We start from the raw sequence: 23,115 nt of genomic DNA, 5'->3' as shown, positions 1-23,115 counted from the left end.
AGGTTCTACAAAAAAGGGGTGGTTGAGATAGAATGAAAGTTTTTCAAAAAAGGGGTGGTTGAGATAGAATGACACTTTCTTATTGATTGAAAGGCATATGAGGATATTCAAGCCCAATACAGGGTCATCTTAAGGGATGAAATAAGCTTATATAGTTTGTTCGATGATGATAAGATACGATATACTATTGGTTTGATTTCCAAGATTCATAGTAGAAGGTTGAATCTAGAAAAGAATCAAGATTAATGCTTATGATTTGTGGTCCCTTAGACTGATGGTCTCATGGATGTCATTAAAATCCTTCATTCATTCATTACACATACTTGATCCACACAATTATTTTGAGTGGTTTTAAAAGAATCCTTCTTCGCATTAGATTCACCACTTTATTATATTATCTTCCAAGATCTTTGATCCCCTTCTTAGTGATAGGAAAGTGAGTAGGTACAAAAATATTTTTCTTCCATTATTGATTGTAGTGTTTGTATCTATACCTCTTCCAATATAATGTGATGTAATAGAATTTCTACTTGTTTGTATGCTTCCTTTTTCTAATTTTTATATTTCCTTCAAGGTGAAATATGTGGCAACCCTAATTTGAAATTTTGTTTTTCTCTTTTTGTAGGAAATCTCTTTTTAATGTTGTCCATCATACACTCCTTTATTTGGATCACCTTCCTTTGATTGTACTCTTGTTTATCGAGGACCAACTGTCTTTCTTTCCACATGGTGTTCCAGTGCATTTTTCATTCTTTTGTTGGATGAGTAATGTAGTATGATAACTATGATGTATTTCCCCCCTTTTTCCATGTATGAAAATGTAATACGTTGAGTGTTCATGGGTCGATGGGGCCCTCTTTACATAAGATTTTTTTATGTCTTCTTTTGTTTGTTTACGCATTGGGGGTAGTTAAAATTCTTATGTAATGTATCTTGTTTTATAGCATCAATCATTCTTTTTGAATATGATCATCCTTATATTATTATTTTTGTGTCCTTTTTGTCACAGGTCTATGTGGTATTTATAGATAACGTACCATTCTCAATGGAGCATGCCCCTTAGCATGTTGAATCGCAAGTGTTAGGTTGATTAATTTAATTTATATGTGTTTATCAATTAGTTTGTTGTTTATTAACTTGCATTTTTTATTTAATAATTAATTGTTTAGAATAATTAAATTACTATTTAGGTAAATATACTCTATGAATCTATGTATCAAATCATTTATTATAGATGTGGAATATTACAATAGATGTCTAAATAAAATGTTTTATTATATTAGTTAATCGATTATTTAGGGATATCAAAAATATTGAATTTCATTGTTAGAGGAGGGATATTACAATGACTAGCTAGTTTACAACCTCCTAGTGTAACAGAGTGTAGTGATTGTTTCATGCACGTCTTCAGGATGAGACCTTTGGTTACACAACTAAGAATATTATTAGGACATAATAATTTTTTTACCATTCAAAGGGTTTGTTATTATGATGGTACTCAAGACATTTACAAGCATTATAGATGAGGGTGATAGTATTCTTGAGGATTGGCAAGACCTCGTAGCAAATCCAATGGATTTGATTGTTTGTTTGGTCTTCATGATGCTCAAGGATGTTCTTGGATCATGTGTATGATGATATGACAACTAACATTGATATAGGTGATCAAGTTTAAAGAATCTCCCAAATTATAGGAGGTATTCTGATGTACTTGGTTGACATGTCAAGAAACTTGTTAAAATATTTTAGAGCACTCAGTGAAACATTTTTAGGAAGAGTTGTGATCTCAAAGTGATGATGAAAGATCAAAGTATGTTGGATCAAAGCTTATTTTGATTGGGATCATAGATCTTGGCACAGAGAGACCTAAAAATTAAATTTAGGTTTAGTTCTTAATAAAATGTGATATATTAAGGCAAAGATATGTGGTGTGCAAGACATAAATTCATCACCGATTCAAGGGATTTCTTGTAAAGTAGTTCTACATATCTTGTGAGCCTTGAGTTTCTCTTTTGCCTTATTTAGAGAAAATAGCAACAAAAAATTTGATTGTACTTCAATAGACATGCCACTATACAATTCATTAATTCAATTGATTGTAGTCTAATTTGTGTTTTGTAAGATGAGTCTTCTTTATGGTTGGAGCCCAAGGTTAGTCAAGTAGTGAACTATAAAAAGTATGCCTGAGCATCTGTGCATTACTCAATTGTAATAAGTTTATAGTTTTAATCGACCCCTTGGAGTTTTCACCCTAATTTGGGTTCCCATGACAAAAACCCTTGTGTTATGTGGTTTGGTTGATTTCTAATTTATGTTTACATGAATCATTCATTGCAAATTAGTAATTTGGGTTTTGGTGCATAAAGGGTTAGAGGTTAAAGAGTTAAAGTTTTTGACCCAAAATTAATCCCCTTATTTTACTTTTTTTCATACAGTTGGTATCTAAACCTGATCCCTTGAAGAAATGCTACAACATGAGGGATATTTGAAGAGGACAACATACAAGGACTAACCAAGTTTTGATGGAGATCACTACACTTTTTAGAAGAGTCGCATGATAGTGCATCTTAGATGTATTGATGAAGATTGTTAGAGGATTACCAAGTCATCCTACGATGCTCCTGAAAACCCTACTAATCCACAAGAGATCATTGATGCCCAAGAAAATATTGAGGACAAGGAAGACTTTTTGAGTGCCTTGAGAGATGAAAAATGACGAATGTCATGAAATTGGGAGCTACCAATGAGATATTGTTAAAGTTAGAGACTTTGCATGAAGTGCACAAAGAGGTAAAAGTTACAGAGTTTAAAACATAAATATGAGAGTTTGAAGATGAAAATATTGCTTCATTCATGCTTAGGGTAAATGAGGTTGTAATTATTAGTAGATGTGTTGGAGGAATCTTGGAAGATGATAAGTTTTTGCAAAGATGTTGATATCACTACCCCTTGCCTACAACCATAACATTGCATCCATTGATAGGATAATGACATATGTGACAAGAGACGAGCTGGTTGGAAATATTACAACCTTTGAACTAAGTACTTTTGGTAATGTGTTACCTAAGGTTACAACTACATTCAAGACTAGTGCACCTAAGAAGGAAATGCAAAGATCATGTCAGAGTAAAGAACCCTCAAAATTGATGGAAAAATATGAGGAGATGAAGGAAATGGAAGAAGAAAATAGAAATCCTAAAAGTTTGGAGGAATTGGTTTGAATGAGAGTAAACATAGCTACTACTAGTAAGAACAAATAAAACTTGTCACTCAAATGTTTTTCATGCAATAAGATAGGTCACTTTTATTCTAGATGTCTAGAGAGAGATGAAAAATAGAAGAAATATGCCTATTGTTGTAAGGAAATGTTACTTTTCTCTGAGTGATGATGCAAATGTTTCTAATGATTAATATGATGTAATTAACAAAAGTGATGATGAATTCACTTTTATTGTTGTCAAAGACAAGGATACTAAACCTGCATATCCTATGTCTGCAAATAAATTCATTGCTACTAAGAAAGATCCTATCGCTACTAGTACTATTCATTGTATTGTTGACAAGAAAGCTCTCGTCACTCAAGTTGTCAAAGAACATGAATGGATCATAGACAATGGATGCTTTCATCATAGGATTGGTGATAAGAGAATATTTGTGGTCTTGATAAGTATGATGGTGGTATGGTATGGTGTGGAGATAATATTGGTGGCATGATAAGATGTAGAGACTCTATTTCTTTGGATGTAAAGAATAATGCTAATGATGTATAGTATGTTGAAGGTTTACAATATAATCTTATGAGTATTGGGTAGTTGGCAGCCAAAGGTTATTACTTTCATTTCAAGAATGATACATGGGAGATATTGGAGGCAAATAAAGAACTTATTTAATTTAAATACTAGTATGATAAGTTGCCTAATTGCTCAAATAGAAAGTTGGCTATGGCATAAAAGGCCATGTCATGTAAACTTTGATATAATTATTTCTATGAGTTTTTTTGTTAGATATTTTCTTAGAATGAAGAAGCCTACAAATGTTATTTAAATGGAACGTTAGTTGGGGAAGCTAGCAAGAGTTATTTTTCATTCCAAATCTAAAAATTCTAATGGATTGTTAGTTATTATTCATACTCACGTGTGTGGTCCCTCTAAGATAAGAATCTGTAGTGCCTGCCCCTAGTTCACATTTTGTTTTAATTGCCAAACTCTTTTAGGCCAGTTTTATACTTGATGTTTAGTAGCATCACATTCAGATTATCAGATATTGTTTTACATTCAGTTTATTATATAATGAGATTACTTGGTACTCTATATTTCATGCATGTATTATGATTATTCAATGTTTTCAGTTATTGACGATGATTAGTTAGATGGTTTATTATCACATGTAGAAACTCGAGCTCTGATACCAGATGTAATGCCCCACCAAGAGATCCAAAAGAATTAACCTAAAGTTTTACTAAGTTTGCCAAACATTTTTTTTTTTTAAAGAACAAGAAAGTATAACATACACATCAAACACATAGTAGCGGAAGCAATAACATGTAATCATCAACAAACATACATAACAGGTTACATTCCTTAAGGATCCCAAGACGTTGAGTCACATTTAAATTTAATTAATCTAAGTTTAACAACTACCACATCCACATGAAAGATTATATACTTGATTATATACTTTTTTTTCTATTATTATGCAATTCGATTTTCTCTTTTATGTTTTGGAAAATTTATGTTTATACTTTTAAAAGTTAAAATTCATTTTATATATGTGGATCATTTTTAATATTAAAAATTGTATTTGATTTTTAATAAATTTTAATTAAATCAAATCTATGTTATTAATTATTAAAAAAATTCAATTATTAAATTATATTAAAATTTTAAAAATTGATATAATAACAATGAATGCAATATATTTAAATAAATTATTAATTAATTTATTTGAATATGATTTATTAAAAATAGAATTTATTAATGGAAGTTTAATTATTGATGTTTAAAAAAAATAAAAATAAAAAAAATATCATTGACTTTGATAAAATCGTAATTATGTTAGTTGAAAATGGTGATTTTTATAGTTTTGATATTGTAAATGATTATTACAATAAGATTGTATTAACAATAACTATCAATTAATAATATTAGTTATATTTATTATTTAAAAAAAATTTGAATATTAAGATTATTTGTATTTAATAATCAATTAATTATTACTTTAATAATTTTAATAAATGATTATTAATACTTTTAAGTCATGATGCAATTTCTTTTATTATAAGAACGAGACCGGGTTGATTGTACAGGTTAATTGGTGGGAAAAACTAGAAATTTCATCTATCTGATATATATATTGGAAAGAAAACTGAAACTTTACTTTTAACTCAAACTATGTGTTTTCTTAATTCAACCAAACTGTGGACTATCCTATTATGTGTTCTTGGTACTGTCTATGTTTTGGGGTGTTTTGGGGTTGTCCTAGCATTGACCAGTATAGGTTGTTACCAGAGGCTTGGGGGTTATGCGATTGCGACGTTATGATGATTTGTTCTTGATCTTTCTAAATCCAACCATGGTAATGTGATGCTATGCTCTATGACATGTTTGTATTTGCTTTCCAGTTTCCTTGTGTGAAGTTGAGGTGTATGTATATGAGATACTTGACTTAACCATTTTTGAGTCATCGATCAGTTATATTTGATTTGCCTTCCAGTTGCTTTGAGAGGACTGAGATGCTTTGGATGATTTGTTCTTGATGATGTCATGTTGTGACATGTTTTGACTTGTCCATTTTGGAGTCTTCAATCAGTATTATGATCTATTGTTGGGATACATTTTGGTTGCTCGTTGGAGAACCATTGGATATTGTGATTTATCATTGATGCCTTCAGATACTGATAAAGATATGTTGTGATCATTATGATTATTATTTGATGCTTTTCAGTTGCTCATGGAGAACTGATGTGATTATTATGATTATCTTTATGATGCTTTCCAGTCGCTTGTATAGGGCTGAGGTGATTTTGTGATTTGTGATTTCATGTGCCTAGGGTAGGTTATCTATGTGTAGTGTTGGGAAGTGGCTTGCAATGGGGGCCGGGGTCCTAAGTGGCTGCCAGGGTAACTCATTGTAAGTTGTTTTAATAAGTGATAACATTTACACTAAGTGAGAGTAAAATGAACCTAACAAGATTAATTGTATGTTCTCTCCCATGCCTTGAGTGCTAGTACAGACTAGGATGGGGTAGAGAGAACACTTGGTTACGACCTTGCATTCTGTAGTATGCCTCGTCAATATGAGAGGATCCTAGTGGTCACAGGGATCACTAGGGACCCGAGATTCCTAAGGGATTGCTCGGGTAAATTCTACGTGACTTTTGTGATGACACTTTCTCACTTGCATAGTAGATTCCTACGTGTCTTTGTGGTGCCTCTGGGTCTAGATGTCGATCTATGTGTTGGAACCTTTGAGTTAGTATACTTTTAGGATTTCTTGGACTTAGAGAGTACTTGTGATTATGTGATTTGTTATCCTGTTTGGGACTTGAGACTATCTCCTCAACGCGGTGGGAGTGGACCATTTATGTTCCGCGCGGTCGGGTGGTAGTGCTTTTTCACTCATACCATTGGAGATCCGTCTATTGCTACCATGTCTGGAGCTTCTTGGTATGCTTGTTTATCATATTTAGATGATGTTGTATACTTATGCTTTATTCTAGTATGTTAGATTTCTTTATACATATGTTGTAGCATGTTTTAGGTGTGATATCCCTATTACTATAGTATCGACGATCTTATCAATGACTTGGGATGTTATGCGTGGGGGATGGCTAGGGCCCACGATGGTCTAATGATGCTATTGATGGTTGGGAGGAACCACACACTTAGATTAGTTGTGTTTTATGATAGATGGATAGTTGTATTTCATGTTGGATGTTTATATCTTTTATGATGGATGGATGTATCATGTATAGTATATGGTTTCATTTATTTTACTGTACTTTGTATCATGGATTCTTGGAGGATGATGTATCTTTATTTCTACTTATGTATATTCTTTTAGCCTTTCATACCCTGTGACATGTACAGTGGATGATTGAGCATTCTGAATTAATTTGCCAAGAGGCATTCAGAACAAATGTATATTAGATGGACATTGGACTTTATAATTATTCTTTCATGTGGATGTGGTAGTTGTTAAACTTAGATTAATTAAATTTAAATGTGACTCAATGTCTTGGGATCCTTAAGGAATGTAACCTGTTATGTATGTTTGTTGATGATTACATGTTATTGCTTCCGCTACTATGTGTTTGATGTGTATGTTATACTTTCTTGTTCTTTAAAAAAAAGAAATGTTTGGCAAACTTAGTAAAACTTTAGGTTAATTCTTTTGGATCTCTTGGCGGGGCATTACAAAATCTTGCAAGGTGACACATACTTAATATCACTCATTGATGATTACTCAACGATATTAAGGATGGCTTTCTTGAGAGAAAAATTCTGAAACCTTTAACATGTTTAAGAATTTCAAGTTCATGATTGAGAATGAGATGAGAAAGAACTTGAAATTCTTGAGATGTAATAGAGGAGGAAAATTCATATAAGGTGAACTCGATACTTTTTGTAGATGCATGAAATAAGAAGGCAATTTTCTACTTTGCGAACCCCACAACATAATGGAGTGGTGAAGATAAATACTAGATAGTGCTTGGACTATGATACTTGAGAGGAATGTTTCACACATATTTTGGATAAAAGAAATCATTGTTGCAGTATACACACTTAACCAAGTACAAATGAGAGGAATATGTAAGACATTTTATGAACTTTAATGTTAAAGTGTACCTACTATTAAGTATTTCAAACTATTTGGTAGCAAATGTTACATTAAACAAGATGAGGATATAGGAAACTTTGATGGAAGGAGTGATAAAGGTATATTCCTTGGATACTCTACAAGAGAAAGAGTTGGGTCAACAGTTTGCACTAGAGATGCAAAATGAATTTGAGATGTTTATATTATTTTTGGGACTACAATTTATTCAATCTATGGATGGGATTTGTGTATCCCACGTGATGCAAAGGGCCTAGGATTCTATATAATAATCACTTTTAAATAAGGTTTCAATATTAAATCATCAAATGATTCTTGTTGCTTGACTTCCCACCAATCTAAGTTTCCAAGTTTGCTCCTCCAACTTTCCTCCTAGGTGTAGTTGGTCTAGTGTAGACTTAATCTCCCTTCTTATACACTAGTCCTACTAGTCTTTCTTTCCCCTAGAACCCTAACCCTTGCTTAGGACCTTGTATTTCCCCTACCTTGGAGTCTACTGATGATGTAGATACCCTCTATAACCTTCCTAACCTTATTCAACACTTTTGGTCATAACAAAACCCAAAGAAACCTCAATTTCTTCACATAGAGCTAATTAGGCCTAATGACTTCTAGGTCTAGTAACCCTATTTATCTCCCATACTCTAAACTATTCCAAAAAATCCAAAAAAAAACCCTAGAAATCTGCTAGCTATCTCCTAGCACTCCAAGATTCCAAAATTTTAGAGCTTCAAGACACCCATAACCCTATTTACTCTTAAGCCCTAGTTTCTAGCCTTTATTTTAGGCCTCTAGTCAAGTCAGCAATAAAAAATCTCCCAAGATCTTCAAACCTCCAACCAATCTTCAATTCCACTTGCACATTCAAGGTGACACTCTAAGCCTCATAGTAACTCCATTTGTTAGATCCTACACGATTATGGGTGTGCTCTACAACATCTTTTGCAAAATTGTTCAGGCTCACACACTCTTAACAGTTAGCCTAGGGCATCAACTCATGGATTGGAAACTAATGAAAAAAAATGTAGAACAAAGAAAAACCACTATGTTCTAACCTATCATCCCAACTAGTTTCATGCATTTTCCACCTTGGGTGATTAGGTTAGAGGCATTTTTGTACAAACAACCCTGTGAAGGCAATATCCGGTCTAGTTAGCAAGAAAAAGCTATAACTTGAGAAAGTGATAAATTAAACACAAAATTGAATATGGAAAAGAACTAGTAAAGACTAATCTATCAAAAACAAAAACTTGACCTCATGTTCCAATCCATACACTGTCGTACTACATCATAAAACAATGGAAAAACTTTGCAAAATGTTTGTACAATAGTCCCGCACATGTAGAAAACTGATGGTAATTCTTCCAAACCTTAAAAATATGGTCTACCATGATCATATACCCAAGAATGGGTAGTTACAACCTCCAAAACTGCTAATTGCAATTTCTTGCAAAAATTGCAATAGTTGCTCAAGCAACTTTTGAGAAACTTTTGCTCTTTGGCCCTTTTAGTCAAATGGGTTCACCTAGAACCTTTCTAGGACCCTAGATAAGACACCTAAGATCTATTCATACCATAAAAGCCCTTATTTTCCCATCCATAATCTCATTTTACCTATTGAGCAACCTTTGGCTCAATCAACAACTTTTGAGTAACCTAAAACCTAGTGAGCAACTTGGCTCTTACATTTGGATGAGTAACACTCTAAGAACTCTTGGAGATTATTTAACAAACTCACACACCTAAATAACCTCTAATCACACCAAAAATAAAAATTAGGGAGGTTCCCTAAACCATACTCCCATGTGACAAAGAACTCAAGTCCCTTGAGTTAGGAGGTCTTCAATGGTAACCCCATGCTTTAGTATGTCTGCTTTAGTCATCCAAGTGGCCTTGGCATCTAGTAGTCCCTTCCATTTCACCAAGTAGGTCTTGTAGGTACCCTTCCTAGTCTTCTTGATCAACTTAGAATCCAAAACACTATCTAGTTGTAAAGATTGGGATGTTGGCAAGTCTTGTACCCAATCAACCCCTCCCAAATCTGCAAGAGTGTGGTGATCAACATCAACATGAGTACCCTTGTAGGAAAAAAAGTCACACACATTGAAAATAGGTGATATGCCTAAGTCAGGAGGAAGTTCAACTTCATAGGCATTATTTCCATATTTGTATAGGATTTTCAAAGGTCCTATTTGTTACATCCCAATTTAGGACCTAATTTGAAATATAGCTATTGAGGTTCACATGAAGTCAGTTGGCATTTTAATTTGTCATAATCTGACGCAATGGTAAGATAGTTAGTCGTTATGATTTCAAGTGAAGATAACATGCTAGTTGATCGTTAATCAAGAATTCATGGAATTGGGAAGATGGTTAATAGTTATGATTAATTATGATTAAATAATTTATTATTTATTATGATAATATAATTTAACTACTAGGGATTTCCTTGTAGGAAACACGTCAAAGGGATGGAAGCATTTTCAGAAAAGAATTAGGTAGGGCATCACCATCACTGGGCAGATAGGTAGAGGTCCTAGCAACTCAAAACAAGATACATCTATGGGGCCCACATGATTTATTTAAATAAGTCTCTTAAAAAGACATAAATTATTATTTTATTAGTTAGTCATTTGTGGGTAGGTTTGATTGTTGAGTTTGGTGAGTGGCTCATGCATCGATTCTTTAGAAGCAAAAAAATATGCAGCCCTGAAGGAAGTTCAAACACAAAAAAACCAAGCCTGAAAAGATGTCAAGAGATCATCCTCCCTATCTAGAGAACTCCCGCCCAATCAATTAGAAACCCTTGTTTATAAAATTTTGAAAATGGAAGGAGTTAATAGTTATAGAGAAATGGTACAAGAGTTTAAGCCTCTGACAATGTTTCACCTCTCCTCAAGATATTGGACATGCATCAAACAGAGATAAGCCATGCATTTAGTTGTTTATCAGAAACAAGTATTATCATTTTTATTTATGAGGAGGTAAGATTAAATTGAGTTAATTTATTATTACTGTTATTTTACACCTAGATGCAAGATATAGATTCGTGGATTGTTTTTCATTTATATGGATATCAAATATAAGTATATTTCTAACCTTCAGTTACTGTCACAATTAAGCAATCAGAAGGAAAGGATTCTGAAGCCTTAATTGATTCCATCATAGCAGAAGCCCTAATTGATTCCATGGTAGCGAAAGCCCTAAATTGAATCCATGGTAGCAGAAGCCCTAAATTGAATCCGTGGTAGCGGAAGCCCTATTTGAATCAGCGGTATTGCAAACCCTATTTGAATCAGTGGTATTGGAAGCCCTATTTGTAATGGTAGTATCAAAAGCTCTAAATGAACCAATAGTAAACAATGCCCTAATTGATACAGTGGTATGTGATGCCCTAATTTTCAATTTGGTGGTATTTAATTGTCATTATCATTTGATTTTGAGATAGCAATTTTTTAGATGATAGTCGTTATGTGATATTGTTAAATTGGTATTGTGGACTAACCCAGTGGTTGCAGAAGCATCCCTAGTTTTGATTTCAATCTCAGATTCTGAGGTATGTGGTTTTTAATTTCTGTAGTAATTTCATTTGATGGTTTTTTTTAGTTAAGAAATTTTTTCTAATTGATTTTAATGATAAATCTTATTCACATGAACATGAATGATGTAACTATCTTCTTATTAAATTAAAGTTATAACTGTATTCTCTTTGAGTATGTTAGTTGTTAAATTAGACCCTAGAAAACTGGATATTACACTGTCTTCTTCATCAACAACTTGGTTGGATATCCTTTTGGGAGCCTCTCTTTCTTGAGATAGGCAAGTACTAAATTTCCCACCTTGAACTGCAAGTCTTTCCTTGTCTTATTTGCCTTTGTCTTATACTTCTCTACTTGGCCTTGCAATGTCTACCCAACTTTCTCATGCAACTCCTTCATCTTCTTAGCAAATAAATCTTGTTATGAACTCTTTTTTTCATGTAGGCTGAGATCCCTCAACTCCAAGATCCCCCTAGGTTGAGTCCCATACATAATTTCAAATGGGCTCTTTCCAGTGATCCTATTAATGGAGTCATTATAATCAAACTCTACCTTCCCTATAATATGATCCCATGATTGACCATGCTTCTAGGTCAAACACCTCAATAAGTTTCCCAAAGATCTATTCACTGCCTTTGTTTGTCCATTACAATGAGGATGGTAAGCTAAAGAAAAGGACAAGTTGGTTCCCAACATCTTCTAAAGGGTCTTCCAAAAGTGGCCTATGAATTTAGTGTCCCTATCTTCACAATGTTGAGTGGCAAACCATAGATCCTCACTATATCCCTAAAGAACAAACCTACTATATGGGAAGCATCATTTGTGTGTTTGCATGGGATGAAGTGTACCATCTTTCTAAAATGATCTACAACCACAAACACACTATCATGCCCTCTGGGTGTTTTAGGGAGTCCTTAAACAAAGTCCATACTTAAGCACTCCCATGGCCTTTTTGGTATAGTGAGTGGTTGGCATAATCCTACATTACTACTCTGTCCTTTAGCCCTCTGACATACATGACATTATTCCACAAACTTCCTTACATCAATTTGCAATCTAGGCTAGTGATAATACCTAGAAACTTGTTCAAGTTTTTTTTTTCTACCTCAAAATGTCCTCCCAAGATACCTTGATGCTTTTCCTTGATGATGTTCTCCCTCGTGGAATATTGGGGAATGTACAATAGATGTCCCTTAAACAAAAAAACCTCTTGCAACATATACTCAGTATAATCAATTTTCAAACCTTGTTAAAATTTCATACATGCCTTATAGGCTTCTTTGAAGTCTTTATCCTCCTTGTAGAGATCTCTCAAGTCCCTCATTCCTAAACTTTGCAATTGGATCTCTTGTATGGGTGGGAATCTTCTACTAAGAGCATCAACAACCTTATTACTCACACCTTTCTTATTTTTGATCAAAAAGGTGAATGCCTGCAAATATTCCACCCACTTGAGGTGTCTTTGATTTGGTTTCTCTTGCCCATTCAAAAAACTAAGGGCATGGTTGTTTGTATAAACCAAAAATTATTTTGGAATGAGGTAGTGCCTCTATTTCATCAAGGCTTGCACCATTGCATACAAATCCAAATCATAGGTTGAGTACTTTTTTTGGCCTCATTTAATTTCTCTGAAAAGAATGCCATAGGATGTCCTTCTTGGCTTAGTACTGCTCCAATAGCTAGCTAACTGTCATCACACTCCACCACAAATAACTAAATAAAATTAGGAAACCTAAGGGTAGGCAATTCTTCTATCCTCTTCTTCAAAATTTCAAACCCCTTATCTACTACATCTATCCATTTGAACTGACATTTCACCCCTCCTTTGATGGTTTTCAATATAGATGCACATATGTGACTGAAACTTCTTACAAATTTCCTATAATAGGATACTAACCTATGAAAGCTTCTAACATCCCCTATACATTTGGGAGTTGGCCATTCTAATATGGATTTGAACTTTTCAGGATCCATCTTGATACATCCATTGGCAACAATAAAACTACGGTAGACTAGTTCAATTTTTAGGAACTCACATTTTTCTTGATTAATCAACAACTTCTCCTAGTGTTGCCTCCTCAATACCATCTCCAAGTGCTTCATATGCTCCTCTTTGGACCTGCCAAAGATTAAAATGTCATCCAAATACACAATAACAAATTTACCTATGAAATCTACTAGCACCTCATTAGTCTCATGAAGGTACTTGGGGAATTTGTTAAGACAAAGGGCATTACTAGCCATTCATGCAACCCTTCATTTGTCTTGAAGTTTGTCTTCCATTCATCCCCATACCTCACTCTAATTTGATGATACCCTGACTTCAAATCCACCTTGGAGAAGTAGCAATAGCCTCCCAAATTATCTAGCAAATCTTCAACCCTTGGCATAGGGAATTTATATCTGATGGTGATCTTGTTGACTACCCTAAAGTCCATACACATCCTCCATTTTCCATCTTTCTTAGGTGCAAGGACTATAGGGACTAAAAAAGGACTCAAACTTTTCCTTATGAGCCCTTTCTCCAAAAAATCTTGAATCTACATTGCTATCTCTACAATTTGGCTTGCTGTCATCTTGTAGGCTACCTTATTAGGTAGGTTTTCCCCTAATATTAGGTCTATTTGGTGATTTAATTCCCTCATAGGAGGTAATGCACTAGGTAACCCATTATCCACTATCTTATGATATCTTTCCAACAATTGTTGCACTTCTTGAGGCACTTGAATCTTCCCTTTGGTCTCTTCTCTAGGCCTTACCACTATGGCACAACACCCTCCCTTCTTCTTCATAGCCTTTAGGAACTCCTTTCCACTTAACAACATCGCACTTGAACCCACGTGCTTCTCCTCTTTAGGATCAATCAAAGGGTCCACCTGAAATTTCTTACCTTTTTTGGTTATCACATAGCTAATCTACTCTCCATCATGTATGGCCTTTACATAATATTGCCATGGATGTCCCAACAAGAGATGGTATGCATCCATAGGCATGATTTCATATAGGACCTTGTCCTTGTATTCCCCAATCTCAAACTCCACTAGGGCTTGTTCATCCACCAAGACCTATTTACCCTTGTTCAACCATGACACCTTGTATGGTGTGGTGTGGGGTATTCTCCTAAGCTTCAACTTGTCCACCATTTTAGTTGACACAATTTTTTCAGTGGAACTATAATCCATTATCATCTTGCAAACCTTGCCATGTGACTTGCAAGTAGTCCTAAATAGGCTCTTTCTTTGAGGTGGTTCTACCACATTTGGCATCTTCAATAAAGTTCTTAACATCAAGTTCTCACCATCTAGTACTGGTCCTACTTTAGAAATGGGTGATGTGACACTTTCAGTGTCATGTTCTTGCACTAATTGGGTTCTCCTTTCTCCCATAGATGAAGAGGAATCCTTCTCAGGATATCTACTCATAGTATGGCCCACTTGGTTATAGTTGTAACATTTGCTATTAAAAATAGTACTACCTTTGCCTTGTGACTAGAATCTGCCTTGAGGTGGCCCACTTCCTCTGAATCCTCCTCTATATGATGACCCCTTATACTATTTTTTTCCACTATTGTTAGCAAACTAAGCTTCATCAGTCCTATTAGGACTTTGTCCTCTTCCAAAGCTACCTCTGCCACTGAACCCTCTATTATTGCCTCTTCCTCTTTGATATGACTCATTCTTCCTTTTAGCTTTATCTTCTACTCTCAATTCCATTTGAAAGCATTTATGCATACTATCAGGATCCATCATAGTGATCTCATCTTGGATCCCTTGTCTTAGGCCATTAAGGTACCTTGCTACCTTCTCCACCTCTTCTTCTTGCCTTCTGGCTCTGAGACTCAATCTATTAAACTCTTCAGTATAGGCACTTACTATCATGTCTCTTTGTCTTAGATTTTGCACCTTTTGATACATCTGGATCTGATAATCAGTAGGCAAGAACTATACCTTCATTCTGATTTTCATTCTCTCTCATGACACTATCTTATTCTTCCCTATTACTACCCTATCATCTTGCATCATGTTCCACCAAACTAATGTTAATCCCTTGAGCCTAGCCTTGGCATAGCTGAATCTCTTCTCCTTTTGTACCTCCTTGTAATCAAACTAGCTATCAATGGCTTCCAACCAATCTGACAATTCCTCCCCATTCAACTACCATTGTAGTAAGGGATGTGTTCCATGTTAGAGTAATAAGATATTGTCTTATTAATTAAATCATTTAGATTTAATTATTAAGTCACTGATTATCCCTGGTTTACTTAAGCTAAACTTTAGGCATATATTAATTAATTATTTTATTAATTATTATCATGCAACCTAGGTTTTACCTGTTAGGGTTTTGATCTCTTTTTATAAGGATTGATCTCTTTGTAATTTAGTTTTGATAAAAAACAATTTATCTTTTTGTTCATTAAGAATGTCTCACCTATGGATCTGAAAATTCCAACCTCCATAGCTTTTTACTTCTCTCTTCTGTGACAGGTGTTTGCATGTAGGTGATTCTTGGGAGCTATAGGGTTGATCTTTCATCAACTTCAACATGGTATCAGAGCTCTAGATCTTCATGCCCTTGTTCAATTATGAGAAGTTTGGCTTGACTTTTAGATCTATGTTTTCTCTTTCAGAGGGTTTCATTTTTCATAGTGTTTTTGTATTGAATTTGGGGGTCACCATTTTTCAGAGAACTTTGAGCCCAAACGGACATTGTCATTGAGCTCAAAGCGCCGAAAAACCTTTATTTTCATATTTGTCCAATTTGGACATAGTTGGAATTTGAGGCTAAATAATATTGCTTCCTGATTGAGCACATTTCCTAAGGTGACAATTTTTTGATTTTTTGCCACGATTCTCAAGGCGACGATTTTCTGGTTTTTGGAGCGCTAAATCAAGATTTTTTGTTTCAAAAATTGAGATTTTTGCACATTTCCTGAGGTAGTTTTTTGGCTTTTTGGTACACATATCAAGATTTTTGACACATTTCTCGAGGCAAAAAAATTGTAATTTTTGGCACAAAAAATAAAATTTTTTGCTACATAAATCAAGATTTTTGGGCACACAATTCAGGACAATTTTGGTACATAACTGGTCAACACGCTTCTTGAGATAATTTTGGCACTGGTGGGCACATTTTTTGAGGTATTTGGCACTAATCTTGAGACAATAATTTTTTTATTTTGCCCTTCCAGTGCTTTTTGAACTACATGTGGTTTTTTTGGCCATAACTTGCTCATCCAGACTCTGTTTTTTGATCTGCAAGAAGCACTGGAAAGCTAATTCCGAATCTATCATGATGGTGAAGTTTATTTGCATTTTTTTATGCTTTTTGGTGGCCTATTTTTTCTGTTAAATTCAGAAGTTCTATTTTGCACTCTTAGAGACATATATTGAGACATTCTATTTTCCAGATTCTCCTTTAGACACATTCCATTCAGTTTTTTTCTTTTTTGCATTCTGGTGGATATCTTGGTTTTTTCAGGTTTGAAGATCAATATTTTTTTTCTTTAGATGATCTTACATGGGTTCTACTTTCTCTTGTATCAGCCTTATGTCTCTTTTGATCTTTGTTGACATCCTTTTGTAGTATTTTTGCAAACGCAGATAGATAAAGTGCCACTATACTGCACCTTAGGAACTTGCACATCTTTGTATCTTGTCGTACTTGCACTACATTATAAATTTCCTTGGGGGGTTTCATGTTGGCCATATTCGTCATCTTCCTTTATTAAGTGAGTTTTCCTTCCATGGCATTAGCCTCATGATGTGTTGATGACACGTGTCATTATAGGTGTTTGTGCTTCTTTTGAACTCTCAATGTTCTCGATTCTTCTTTTTGCAAGAGATATTGCATTTAGTTTCAATGTTCATGTCTTACCTCTTAGCATTATAGGGGTTTTATATTAGTTCTATTACTTTCTTGGTTTGATGGAGTGAGCTATATATTCAATATTTGATCCTGTGTACTAGGCACTTACAGTGGCTAGATACCTATGCATTTCGGTGAGATGGATCATTTACCATATAGACATTCTTTATTTCCTATTTTTGGAGGCCATGAAGATACCTATCATCTTCGATTGATAAGCTCTTCAGACTTAGTCTTCTTTACTTGATCATATTCTATACAGTGAAGATTCTTTAGATCAACAATTTGGTAGTATTTGCAGCTTCATGCTTCAGTGGTTTTCTTCATGATCATCCTTTTGTTACTATATTTTAGAACATTTTTTCCATCTCTTTTTGGAGTAGGGTTTTTCCCATGTGGTTTTCTCTATTTCTCCTCTTTACATAGATTTGTTTGTACTTGAGTACCTCATCAGGCCTTGTTGCCGGAACCCAAATTTACTTTCAGTAGTAGTTTCTAGGTTTTTAGCTACTCCCTAAGTTTAAGGGGGGGTAGGGAGGGTGTTAGAGTAATCGGATATTGCCTTATTAATTAAATTATTTTGATTTATTTATTAAGTCACTTGTTATCTCTAGTTTACTTAAGCTAAACTTTAGGCATATATTAATTAATTATTATCATACAACCTAGGTTTTACCTATTAGGGTTTTGATCTCCTTTTATAAGGATTGATCTCTTTATAATTTATTCATTCAATTTTGATAAAAAAATAGTTTCTCTTTTAGCTCATCAAGACTGTCTTATCTATGGATCTAGCAATTCCAGCCTACATAGCTTTTTACTTCTCTCTTTTATGATAAGTGTTTCCATGTAGGTGATTCTTGGGAGCTGTAGGGTTGATCTTTCATCAACTTCAAGATTCCATACTATCGTTATTAAGAGACTTAAAGGCATCCAAAAACACCTTTTTATCCTAATCTACCTTAGGATCCTTACCATTAGATGTCTCCCCTATGAGGATTTCATCTTCTTCCCCACTCTCATCTCCCCATTCTATGATTCTTTTCTTACTTTTAGGGTCTTCCTAATTGGCTTTGGCCAATAGATCCATGATCAAATCCACTATGGCACCCTTTCTCATTGCCTTGGGAAGCATACTGTCATCCAATTGGTCTTCCATGTTTGACATACACCAATTGAAAATAGGCTCTGATACCACTTTGATGTAGAGGGCCTAGGGTTCTATACAATAATCACTCTTAACTAAGGTTTCAATCTTGAAGCATCCAATGATTCTTGTTGCTTGACTTTCCACCAATCCAAGCCTCCAAGATTGCTCCTCCAACTTGCCTCCTAGGTGTTGTTGGTTTGGTGTAGACTTAATCTCCCTTCTTAGGCACTAGTCCTACTAGTCCTTCTTTCCCCTAAAACCCTAACCCTCACTTAGGATCTTGCACATCCCCTAACTTGGAGTCTACGGATGATGTAGATACCCTCCATAACCTTCCTGACCTCATTCAACACTTTTGGTCACAACAAAACCCAAAGAAACCTCAATTTCTTCACATAGGGCTAATTAGGCCGAATGGCTTCTAGGTCTAGTAACCCTATTTTTCTCCCATACTCCAAGGTATTCCAAATAATCCCATAAAAAACCCTATGAATCTAGTAGCTATCTCCTAGCACTCCAAGATTCCAATTTTTCAAAGCTTGAAGACACTCGTAACCCTATTTACTCTTAAGCCCTAGTTTCTAGCCTCTATTTTAGGCCTCCAATCTAGTCAACAATAAAAAATCTCCCAAGCTCTTCATACCTCTAACCAACCTTCCATTCCACTTTCAAATTCAAGGTGACACTCTAGGGCTCCTAGAAACTCCATTTGTTAGACCCTACATGATTATGGGTGTGCTTTGCAACATCTTTTGCAAAACTATCCAAGCTCACATACTCCTAGCAGTCAACCTAGGGCATCACCTCATGGATTGGAAACTAACCATAAAAATGAATAATAAAGAAAAAACACTATGTACACAATCTAACCTATCACCCCACCTGGTTTCATGCATTTTCCATTGTGGGTGATTAGGTTAGAGGCATTTTTGTACAAACAACCCTGTGAAGGCAATGTTCAGGCCAGTTAGCAAGAAAATACTGCAACTTGAGAACTTGATAACTTCAACACAAACTTGAATATGGAAAAAATTAGGAAAGAATAATCTATCAAAAACATAAACTTGATCTCATGTGCCAATTTGTATACTGATGTACTACATCATAAAACAATGGAAACACTCTACAAAATGTTCGTACAGTAGTTCCACATGTGCATAAAATTGATGGTAATTCTTCCAACTCTTTAAAATATGATCTACCATGCTCATATACTCGAGTATGGGTAGTTACAACCTCCAAACTACTAATTGCAATTTCTTGCAAAATTTACAAATGTTGCTCAAGTAATTTTTTCTCTTTAGCTGTTTTGGTCAAATGGGTTCACCTAGAACCTTTCTAGGACCCTAGATAAGATACCTAGGACCTATTTAGATCATCAAAGCACTTAGTTTCCCATCCCTAATCTTATTTGACCTATTGAGCAACCTAAGACCTAGTGAGCAACTTGACTCTTACATTTGGATGAGTTGCACTCGAAGAACTCTTGGAGATTATTTAACACACTCACAAACCTAACTAACCTCTAATCACACCAAAGATCAAAATTAGGGAGGTAACCTACACCACCAGGTCAAGTACGTGAAGGAGATGTTAAAGAAGTTTAGATTCAAAACCATTAGGTACACTTATGGTGACTGGTTGCAAGTTTTCATGAGATGACAAGTCCCCCAAAGGTAATCAAGCAAGACACGAATTAATGGTTGGAGAATTATTTCATTTGACTCACTCTAAACTAGATATTATAAATGTTGTATCTTTGGCAATATTTTAGGCAAATCCTAGACACAATCATGAGTAGCAATCAAAGAGAATACTAAGATATGTGAAAAGGGACAAAGGACTTTAAGATGTGGTATTATAAAGGTAATGACTTCACTTTATGTGATTATGCAAATGTTGAATGGGCAAGCGAAGTTGACAAAAGAAAAACTATGAGGGGTGTTACATTCTTTCTAGGAAAAAGATTGGTTTCTTGGTTGAGCAAGAAGTAGAACTCCATCTCTTTATCTACTACAAAGGGAGAGTAGGTTGTTGTTGCTAACATTTATACACAAATAATGTGCATGAGATATATGTCAGACATTAGATTTGTATTTGACGAGCCTATTTCTATATACTATGATAATTCAAGTGCAATCAATATTTCTAAGAATTCAGTACAACACTCAAAGACAAATCATATATCAATCAAGTACCATTTTCCAAGTCAAAAAGGTGAATAAGAAAGAGGTGCTACTGGAGAATGTTCCTATCAAGAAAAAAATAACTGAAACATTCACCAAGTCTTTTTCTAAGGATGCATTTTTGTATCTTAGAGGCTAGTTAGGGGTTATTAGCCTTCCTGATTAGAACCAAGATGCAAGAGGTTGCGTCAATCTAGGGTACTAAATGGAAATATCTTACAACTAGATTGGTGTTTAGAGGCTACTACTAAAGTGGAGTAGTCAGCATGGTAAGAAAGGTGTTTATTTTTTTTGTGTTTGATCAATGGTTAGATGTGTTAGCAGCTCAGAGAAAGTACAACTGCTACACCAGTGTCATTGATGACAAAGGGGGATAAGAGGAAAAATGTAAAAGAACAAGTTAAACAAGTTCAAATGGGAGAAGAAAGTAGATGTGAATTTGTTTATACTTGCACATGAGAAAGAAGATATTAGCTATAGAGAATAGATAGAGATAAGAGAGCAATGTCCATCCGAGAGGGAGAAACTAATGGCAATAAGAGTATGTAATCAAATTTTAACCAAAGGGAACTTCTTCTTAGAGAAAGCAGTATTAGAGCAGGGATTTTAGTAATAGTGTTGAATTAGAGAGACTCTAAAATATCAAAAAAAGTATATTGTGGATATTGTTGATAGTATTGTTAGTTGGGAACCTCAAGGGAAGGAATTAATTAGTTTTTGATTGCATTACTCATTTTTCCTATCACATATTGCCATCAATACTAAAGGGGGGGTTGTTGGCAAGTTGGATGTGTTGTCCTTGACAATAAAGGATGATTGTTGAGGATGAGGAGTCATGCGCCTCATAAGATGTTTTAAATGTTGTCTACATGATTCATTCAAGTTTTAGGTTCTAACATGTGGATTTGATCGAGTTATGAGATCGCATAAGGTGATTGACTACTTTACAGTCTGCCAATATAGCATAGAACTACAAAAAAATGGCACATGTTCAAGATGAGATCTTTGGTTGTACAACTAAAACTATAATTAGGACATAGTTATGTCTACCATTCAAAGAGTTTGTGATTTTGAGGATCTGCAAGGCAAGTGTTACATATGACTGATAGTGTTCTTGAGGGTTGGCAAGAATTATTGGCAATTTCAATGGACGCGATGAATTTGATTATTTTTTTGTCTCCATGATGCCTAATTATGTTCTTGAATTATGTGCCTAATAAGCTGGTAGCTCACATTGATCTAGTTTGTTGAGTTTAAAGAATCTTTCCAATTATAGGTGGTTTTCTTGTGCTCTTAGCCAACATGTCAAGAAATTTGTTAAAATATTTTAGGGTGACTAAGTAAAATATTTTTTGTAAGAGTTATGGTCTTGAGGTGATGATGAAAGATCAAAGCATATTGGATCAAAGCTTATTTCGATCAGGATCATAGATCTTGGTGTAGAGAGGTGAAAATTGAAAGTTAGGTTTTCTTGACCTAGTTCTTTATAAAGAGTAATGAATTAGGGAAAAGATTACTGTTGCACAAGAGGAGGATTAGTGTAAATGCCAAGGAATTGTGTAGAAATCGTGAGCGATGAATTTCTCATCTAAAAGAGTTAGATAGAACTCCAACATAAAGTTGATTGTACTTCAATGGAACTAACTAAGACATTAATAGATACTACTGCATAGTTCAAAAAATTGCTAGATTGTAGTCTATTTTGTGTTTGTAAGACACTTACCCTTCCTTAGAGTTGGAGCCCAAGGTTAACTGGGCAACAAGCTCTAGGTGGGGTGCTTAAATGGATGTGTATTCCTCATTTGTAATAAACTTATACTTTTAACAAGGTATTAAGTCTTATTGTGGGGTTAAACCCTACCGGTGTTTTCACCCTAATTTGGGTATTCACGATAAAACAAACCTTGTGTTGTGTTGTGCTTGGTTTTTTATTTGTGCTTACATGCCTCAATCATTGCAAATAAGTGTTTTAGTGCATAGAGGTTTTAAGTGTTTGAAGAGTTCAAGCTTTTGGGTGGATCCCCTCCCCCGCAACACCCATAAAGAGAGTTTCTTACGGTCATATTTTTTGCATAGAGCATAGCATCAAATGAATCAAATTAGTTCATCATTGAATAGTAACATAAGATGTCATCAATTGAATCAAATGAGTTCAAATTTCAATTTCATTCATTCATAGATATAATTCATTGAAACAATGAAAAGTATCCAAAGCTCAAATGTATCTCCTCTTTGCAAACTATTGTACAAACTCTCCAATGAAAGGTCTTTGGAATGAATAAGCAAGCAAAGAGTCGAATAACTATTCTCTCAATAAATAGACCTCTCCTCTCAAATGCAAACCTCTCACAATGAATGTCCCCTTATAGTGTATAACTGAGCCCAAAAAATGGAAAAATTAAATTGTAACATAAAAGTATGTCCAACATTGATCTTATAACATATTTTATTATTTTTGAAAAATTTCGCAGCTACAACTACATAGATGTAGCGAGGAGAGAGAAAATAATTCATGAAAAAATAAAACAGTTGTTGAACA

At 34.5% G+C, this 23,115-nt stretch overlaps 1 pseudogene across 1 annotated transcript in view; it reads right to left on the bottom strand.

Moving 5' to 3' along the window:
* Positions 1-13,422: 13,422 nt before the first annotated feature.
* Positions 13,423-23,115, bottom strand: part of LOC149575903 (uncharacterized) — a 55,993-nt pseudogene continuing 46,300 nt past the window's right edge. Inside the window, exon 8 of the transcript XR_016354214.1 lies at positions 13,423-13,494. The product of XR_016354214.1 is annotated as an uncharacterized LOC149575903 (transcript). The remainder of the gene's footprint in view (positions 13,495-23,115) is intronic.

Source organism: Cupressus sempervirens, chromosome 1, assembly GCF_028749045.1.
Source record: "Cupressus sempervirens isolate cs-2001-9-10 chromosome 1, ASM2874904v1, whole genome shotgun sequence".
Lineage (NCBI taxonomy): Eukaryota > Viridiplantae > Streptophyta > Pinopsida > Cupressales > Cupressaceae > Cupressus > Cupressus sempervirens.
Note: the sequence above shows the minus strand (reverse complement) of the source record. Positions and strands in the feature narration are given on the sequence as shown.